Genomic DNA, 8,757 nt, shown 5'->3' with positions numbered 1-8,757 from the left:
TCACCCCACCGTGGGTCAGGGTGGAAGACTCCCTCACCCCTCCGTGGGTCAGAGTGGAAGACTCCCTCACCTCACCGTGGGTCAGGGTGGAAGACTCCCTCACCCCACCGTGGGTCAGGGTGGAAGACTCCCTCACCCCACCGTGAGTCACGGTGGAAGACTCCCTCACCTCACGGTGGGTCATGGTGGAAGACTCCCTCACCCCACAGGGGGTCAGGGTGGAAGACTCCATCACCCCACCGTGGGTCAGGGTGGAAGACTCCCTCACCCCACCGTGGGTCAGGGTGGAAGACTCCCTCACCCCACCGTGGGTCAGAGTGGAAGACTCCCTCTCCCCACCGTGGGTCAGGGTGGAAGACTCCCTCACCCCACCGTGGGTCAGCGTGGAAGACTCCCTCACCCCACCGTGGGTCAGGGTGGAACACTCCCTCACCCCACCGTGGGTCAGAGTTGAAGACTCCCTCACCCCACCGTGGGTCAGGGTGGAAAACTCCCTCACCCCACCGTGGGTCAGGGTGGAAGACTCCATCACCCCACCGTGGGTCAGGGTGGAAAACTCCCTCACCCCACCGTGGGTCAGGGTGGAAGACTCCCTCACCCCACCGTGGGTCAGGGTGGAAGACTCCCTCACCCCACCGTGGGTCAGGGTGGAAGACTCTTTCACCCCCCCGTGGGTCAGGGTGGAAGACTCCCTCACCCCACCGTGGGTCAGGGTGGAAGACTCCCTCACCCCACCGTGGGTCAGGGTGGAAGACTCCCTCACCCCACCGTGGGTCAGGGTGGAAGACTCCCTCACCCCACTGTGGGTCAGGGTGGAAGACTCCCTCACCCCACCGTGGGTCAGGGTGGAAGACTCCCTCACTCCACCGTGGGTCAGGGTGGAAGACTCCCTCACCCCACCGTGGGTCAGGGTGGAAGACTCCCTCACCCCACCGTGGGTCAGGGTGGAAGATTCCCTCACCCCACCGTGGGTCAGGGTGGAAGACTCCCTCATCCCACCGTGGGTCAGGGTGGAAAACTCCCTCACCCCACCGTGGGTCAGGGTGGAAGTCTCCCTCACCCCACCGTGGGTCAGAGTGGAAGACTCCTTCACCCCACCGTGGGTAAGGTTGGAAGACTCCCTCACCCCACTGTGGGTCAGGGTGGAAGACTCCCTCACCCCACCGTGGGTCAAAGTGGAAGACTCCCTCACCCCACCGTGGGTCAGGGTGGAAGATTCCCTCACCCCACCGTGGGTCAGGGTGGAAGACTCCCTCACCCCACCGTGGGTCAGGGTGGAAGACTCCCTCACCCCACCGTGGGTCAGGGTGGAAGACTCCCTCACCCCACCGTGGGTCAGGGTGGAAGACTCCCTCACCCCACCGTGGGTCAGGGTGGAAGACTCCCTCACCCCACCGTGGGTCAGGGTGGAAGACTCCCTCACCCCACCGTGGGTCAGGGTGGAAGACTCCCTCACCCCACCGTGGGTCAGGGTGGAAGACTCCATCACCCCACCGTGGGTCAGGGTGGAAGACTCCCTCACCCCACCGTGGGTCAGGGTGGAAGACTCCCTCACCCCACCGTGGGTCAGGGTGGAAGACTCCCTCACCCCACCGTGGGTCACGGTGGAAGACTCCCTCACCCCACCGTGGGTCAGGGTGGAATACTCCCTCACTCCACCGTGGGTCAGGGTGGAAGACTCCCTCACCCCACCGTGGGTCAGGGTGGAAGACTCCCTCACCCCGCCGTGGGTCAGGGTGGAAGACTCCCTCACCCCACCGTGGGTCAGGGTGGAAGACTCCCTTACCCCACCGTGGGTCATGGTGGAAGACTCCTTCACCCCACCGTGGGTCAGGGTGGAAGACTCCCTCACCCCACCGTGGGTCATGGTGGAAGACTCCTTCACCCCACCGTGGGTCAGGGTGGAAGACTCCCTCACCCCACCGTGGATCATGGTGGAAGACTCCTTCACCCCACCGTGGGTCAGGGTGGAAAACTCCCTCAACCCACCGTGGGTCATGGTGGAAGTCTCCTTCACCCCACCGTGGGTCAGGGTGGAAGACTCCCTCACCCCACCGTGGGTCATGGTGGAAGACTCCTTCACCCCACCGTGGGTCAGGGTGGAAGGCTCCCTCACCCCACCGTGGGTCATGGTGGAAATCTCCTTCACCCCACCGTGGGTCAGGGTGGAAGACTCCCTCACCCCACCGTGGGTCAGGGTGGAAGACTCCCTCACCCCACCGTGGGTCATGGTGGAAGACTCCTTCACCCCACCGTGGGTCAGGGTGGAAGACTCCCTCACCCCACCGTGGGTCAGGGTGGAAGACTCCCTCACCCCACCGTGGGTCATGGTGGAAGACTCCCTCACCCCACCGTGGGTCAGGGTGGAAGACTCCCTCACCCCACCGTGGGTCAGGGTGGAAGATTCCCTCACCCCACCGTGGGTCAGGGTGGAAGACTCCCTCACCCCACCGTGGGTCAGGGTGGAAGACTCCCTCACCCCACCGTGGGTCAGGATGGAAGACTCCCTCACCCCACCGTGGGTCAGGGTGGAAGACTCCCTCACCCCACCGTGGGTCAGGGTGGAAGACTCCCTCACCCCACCGTGGGTCAGGGTGGAAGACTCCCTCACCCCACCGTGGGTCAGGGTGGAAGACTCCCTCACCCCACCGTGGGTCATGGTGGAAGACTCCTTCACCCCACCGTGGGTCAGGGTGGAAGACTCCCTCACCCCACCGTGGGTCATGGTGGAAGACTCCTTCACCCCACCGTGGGTCAGGGTGGAAGACTCCCTCACCCCACCGTGGGTCATGGTGGAAGACTCCTTCACCCCACCGTGGGTCAGGGTGGAAAACTCCCTCACCCCACCGTGGGTCATGGTGGAAGACTCCTTCACCCCACCGTGGGTCAGGGTGGAAGACTCCCTCACCCCACCGTGGGTCATGGTGGAAGACTCCTTCACCCCACCGTGGGTCAGGGTGGAAGGCTCCCTCACCCCACCGTGGGTCATGGTGGAAGACTCCTTCACCCCACCGTGGGTCAGGGTGGAAGACTCCCTCACCCCACCGTGGGTCAGGGTGGAAGACTCCCTCACCCCACCGTGGGTCATGGTGGAAGACTCCCTCACCCCACCGTGGGTCAGGGTGGAAGACTCCTTCACCCCACCGTGGGTCAGGGTGGAAGACTCCCTTACCCCACCGTGGGTCAGGGTGGAAGACTCCCTCACCCCACCGTGGGTCAGGGTGGAAGACTCCGTCACCCCACCGTGGGACAGGGTGGAAGACTCCCTCACCCCACCGTGGGTCAGGGTGGAAGTCTCCCTCCCCCCACCATTGGTCAGGGTGGAAGACTCCCTCACCCCACCGTGGGTCAGGGTGGAAGACTCCCTCACCCCACCGTGGGACAGGGTGGAAGACTCCCTCACCCCACCGTGGGTCAGGGTGGAAGACTCCCTTACCCCACCGTGGGTCATGGTGGAAGACTCCCTCACCCCACCGTGGGACAGGGTGGAAGACTCCCTCACCCCACCGTGGGTCAGGGTGGAAGACTCCCTCACCCCACCGTGGGACAGGGTGGAAGACTCCCTCACCCCACCGTGGGTCATGGTGGAAGACTCCCTCACCCCACCGTGGGTCAGGGTGGAAGACTCCCTCACCCCACCGTGGGTCAGGGTGGAAGACTCCCTCACCCCACCGTGGGACAGGGTGGAAGACTCCCTCACCCCACCGTGGGTCAGGGTGGAAGACTCCCTCACCCCACCGTGGGTCAGGGTGGAAGACTCCCTCACCCCACCGTGGGACAGGGTGGAAGACTCCCTCACCCCACCGTGGGTCAGGGTGGAAGACTCCCTCACCCCACCGTGGGTCAGGGTGGAAGACTCCCTCACCCCACCGTGGGTCAGGGTGGAAGACTCCCTCACCCCACTGTGGGTCAGGGTGGAAGACTCCCTCACCCCACCGTGGGTCAGGGTGGAAGACTCCCTCACTCCACCGTGGGTCAGGGTGGAAGACTCCCTCACCCCACCGTGGGTCAGGGTGGAAGACTCCCTCACCCCACCGTGGGTCAGGGTGGAAGATTCCCTCACCCCACCGTGGGTCAGGGTGGAAGACTCCCTCATCCCACCGTGGGTCAGGGTGGAAGACTCCCTCACCCCACCGTGGGTCAGGGTGGAAGTCTCCCTCACCCCACCGTGGGTCAGAGTGGAAGACTCCCTCACCCCACCGTGGGTAAGGTTGGAAGACTCCCTCACCCCACTGTGGGTCAGGGTGGAAGACTCCCTCACCCCACCGTGGGTCAAAGTGGAAGACTCCCTCACCCCACCGTGGGTCAGGGTGGAAGATTCCCTCACCCCACCGTGGGTCAGGGTGGAAGACTCCCTCACCCCACCGTGGGTCAGGGTGGAAGACTCCCTCACCCCACCGTGGGTCAGGGTGGAAGACTCCCTCACCCCACCGTGGGTCAGGGTGGAAGACTCCCTCACCCCACCGTGGGTCAGGGTGGAAGACTCCCTCACCCCACCGTGGGTCAGGGTGGAAGACTCCCTCACCCCACCGTGGGTCAGGGTGGAAGACTCCCTCACCCCACCGTGGGTCAGGGTGGAAGACTCCATCACCCCACCGTGGGTCAGGGTGGAAGACTCCCTCACCCCACCGTGGGTCAGGGTGGAAGACTCCCTCACCCCACCGTGGGTCAGGGTGGAAGACTCCCTCACCCCACCGTGGGTCACGGTGGAAGACTCCCTCACCCCACCGTGGGTCAGGGTGGAATACTCCCTCACTCCACCGTGGGTCAGGGTGGAAGACTCCCTCACCCCACCGTGGGTCAGGGTGGAAGACTCCCTCACCCCGCCGTGGGTCAGGGTGGAAGACTCCCTCACCCCACCGTGGGTCAGGGTGGAAGACTCCCTTACCCCACCGTGGGTCATGGTGGAAGACTCCTTCACCCCACCGTGGGTCAGGGTGGAAGACTCCCTCACCCCACCGTGGGTCATGGTGGAAGACTCCTTCACCCCACCGTGGGTCAGGGTGGAAGACTCCCTCACCCCACCGTGGGTCATGGTGGAAGACTCCTTCACCCCACCGTGGGTCAGGGTGGAAAACTCCCTCAACCCACCGTGGGTCATGGTGGAAGACTCCTTCACCCCACCGTGGGTCAGGGTGGAAGACTCCCTCACCCCACCGTGGGTCATGGTGGAAGACTCCTTCACCCCACCGTGGGTCAGGGTGGAAGGCTCCCTCACCCCACCGTGGGTCATGGTGGAAGACTCCTTCACCCCACCGTGGGTCAGGGTGGAAGACTCCCTCACCCCACCGTGGGTCAGGGTGGAAGACTCCCTCACCCCACCGTGGGTCATGGTGGAAGACTCCTTCACCCCACCGTGGGTCAGGGTGGAAGACTCCCTCACCCCACCGTGGGTCAGGGTGGAAGACTCCCTCACCCCACCGTGGGTCATGGTGGAAGACTCCCTCACCCCACCGTGGGTCAGGGTGGAAGACTCCCTCACCCCACCGTGGGTCAGGGTGGAAGATTCCCTCACCCCACCGTGGGTCAGGGTGGAAGACTCCCTCACCCCACCGTGGGTCAGGGTGGAAGACTCCCTCACCCCACCGTGGGTCAGGATGGAAGACTCCCTCACCCCACCGTGGGTCAGGGTGGAAGACTCCCTCACCCCACCGTGGGTCAGGGTGGAAGACTCCCTCACCCCACCGTGGGTCAGGGTGGAAGACTCCCTCACCCCACCGTGGGTCAGGGTGGAAGACTCCCTCACCCCACCGTGGGTCATGGTGGAAGACTCCTTCACCCCACCGTGGGTCAGGGTGGAAGACTCCCTCACCCCACCGTGGGTCATGGTGGAAGACTCCTTCACCCCACCGTGGGTCAGGGTGGAAGACTCCCTCACCCCACCGTGGGTCATGGTGGAAGACTCCTTCACCCCACCGTGGGTCAGGGTGGAAAACTCCCTCACCCCACCGTGGGTCATGGTGGAAGACTCCTTCACCCCACCGTGGGTCAGGGTGGAAGACTCCCTCACCCCACCGTGGGTCATGGTGGAAGACTCCTTCACCCCACCGTGGGTCAGGGTGGAAGGCTCCCTCACCCCACCGTGGGTCATGGTGGAAGACTCCTTCACCCCACCGTGGGTCAGGGTGGAAGACTCCCTCACCCCACCGTGGGTCAGGGTGGAAGACTCCCTCACCCCACCGTGGGTCAGGGTGGAAGATTCCCTCACCCCACCGTGGGTCAGGGTGGAAGACTCCTTCACCCCACCGTGGGTCAGGGTGGAAGACTCCCTTACCCCACCGTGGGTCAGGGTGGAAGACTCCCTCACCCCACCGTGGGTCAGGGTGGAAGACTCCGTCACCCCACCGTGGGACAGGGTGGAAGACTCCCTCACCCCACCGTGGGTCAGGGTGGAAGACTCCCTCACCCCACCATAGGTCAGGGTGGAAGACTCCCTCACCCCACCGTGGGTCAGGGTGGAAGACTCCCTCACCCCACCGTGGGACAGGGTGGAAGACTCCCTCACCCCACCGTGGGTCAGGGTGGAAGACTCCCTTACCCCACCGTGGGTCATGGTGGAAGACTCCCTCACCCCACCGTGGGACAGGGTGGAAGACTCCCTCACCCCACCGTGGGTCAGGGTGGAAGACTTCCTAACCCCACCGTGGGACAGGGTCGAAGACTCCCTCACCCCACCGTGGGTCATGGTGGAAGACTCCCTCACCCCACCTTGGGTCAGGGTGGAAGACTCCCTCACCCCACCGTGGGTCAGGGTGGAAGACTCCCTCACCCCACCGTGGGACAGGGTGGAAGACTCCCTCACCCCACCGTGGGTCAGGGTGGAAGACTCCCTCACCCCACCGTGGGTCAGGGTGGAAGACTCCCTCACCCCACCGTGGGACAGGGTGGAAGACTCCCTCACCCCACCGTGGGTCAGGGTGGAAGACTCCCTCACCCCACCGTGGGTCAGGGTGGAAGACTCCCTCACCCCACCGTGGGTCAGGGTGGAAGACTCCCTCACCCCTGGTTCCTGTTACTGTGCTGTTGTGAGAGTCACGAACTTCTGAATTTCAGTTCCTGACAGATTTGTTTGATACTTTCAGGTGTATAATTCTGTCTTATAAAAGATTATCAGTCGAAACATTCTGAAACGTAATGAAAAGATGACCTGGGAGGATACCACCTTGGGCAGTGACCTGGGAGGATACCACATTGGGCAGTGACCTGGGAGTATATTACCTTGGCCAGTGGCCTGGGGAGATACCACCTTGGGCAGTGACCTGGGAGGATATCACCTTGGGTAGTGGCCTGGGGAGATACCACCTTGGGCAGTGACCTGTGGAGATACCACCTTGGGCAGTGACCTGGGAGGATATCACCTTGGGTAGTGGCCTGGGGAGATACCACCTTGGGCAGTGACCTGGGGAGATACCACCTTGGGCAGTGACCTGGGAGGATATCACCTTGGGCAGTGACCTGGGGAGATACCACCTTGGGCAGTGACCTGGGGAGATACCACCTTGGGCAGTGACCTGGGGAGGTACCACCTTGGACAGTGGCCTGGGGAGATACCACCTTGGGCAGTGGCCTGGGGAGATACCACCTTGGGCAGTGGCCTGGGGAGATACCACCTTGGGCAGTGGTCTGGGGAGATACCACCTTGGGCAGTGACCTGGGAGGATATCACCTTGGGCAGTGACCTGGGGAGATACCACCTTTGGCAGTGACCTGGTTAGATACCACCTTGGGCAGTGACCTGGGAGGATATCACCTTGGGCAGTGACCTGGGAGTATATTACCTTGGGCAGTGGCCTGGGGAGATACCACCTTGGGCAGTGACCTGGGGAAATACCACCTGGGCAGTGACCTGGGAGGATATCACCTTGGGTAGTGACCTGGGGAGATACCACCTTTGGCAGTGACCTGGTTAGATACCACCTTGGGCAGTGACCTGGGAGGATATCACCTTGGGCAGTGACCTGGGGAGATACCACCTTGGGCGTTGACCTGGAGAGATGCCACCTTGGGCGGTGACCTGGTAGGATATCACCATGGACAGTGACCTGGGAGGATATCACCTTGGACGGTGACCTGGGAAGATATCATCTTGGCCAGTTACCTGGGAAGATATCATCTTGGCCAGTTACCTGGGAAGATATCATCTTGGCCAGTTATCTGGGAAGATATCATCTTGGCCAGTTACCTGGGAAGATATCATCTTGGCCAGTTACCTGGGAAGATATCATCTTGGCCAGTTACCTGGGAAGATATCATCTTTGCCAGTTATCTGGGAAGATATCATCTTGGCCAGTTACCTGGGAAGATATCATCTTGGCCAGTTACCTGGGAAGATATCATCTTGGCCAGTTACCTGGGAAGATATCATCTTGGCCAGTTACCTGGGAAGATATCATCTTGGCCAGTTATCTGGGAAGATATCATCTTGGCCAGTTACCTGGGAAGATATCATCTTGGCCAGTTATCTGGGAAGATATCACCTTCTGCAGTAACCTGGGGAGGTATCAGCTTGGGCAGTGATCTGGGAGGATACCAACTTGGGCAGTGACCCGGGGAGATATTATTATTATTATTATTATTATTATTATTATTATTATTATTATTATTATTATTATTATTATTATTATTATTATTATTATTATTATTATTATTATTATTATTATTATTATTAATCTGCAGACATATACAGGTACATCCCACCGCTTGGCAGGGTGACCTTACACTGCCTGGCAGGGTGACCTTACACTGCCTGGCAGGGTG

The sequence above is a fragment of the Cherax quadricarinatus genome, chromosome 16, assembly GCF_038502225.1.
Source record: "Cherax quadricarinatus isolate ZL_2023a chromosome 16, ASM3850222v1, whole genome shotgun sequence".
Classification (NCBI taxonomy): Eukaryota; Metazoa; Arthropoda; class Malacostraca; order Decapoda; family Parastacidae; genus Cherax; species Cherax quadricarinatus.
Note: the sequence above shows the minus strand (reverse complement) of the source record.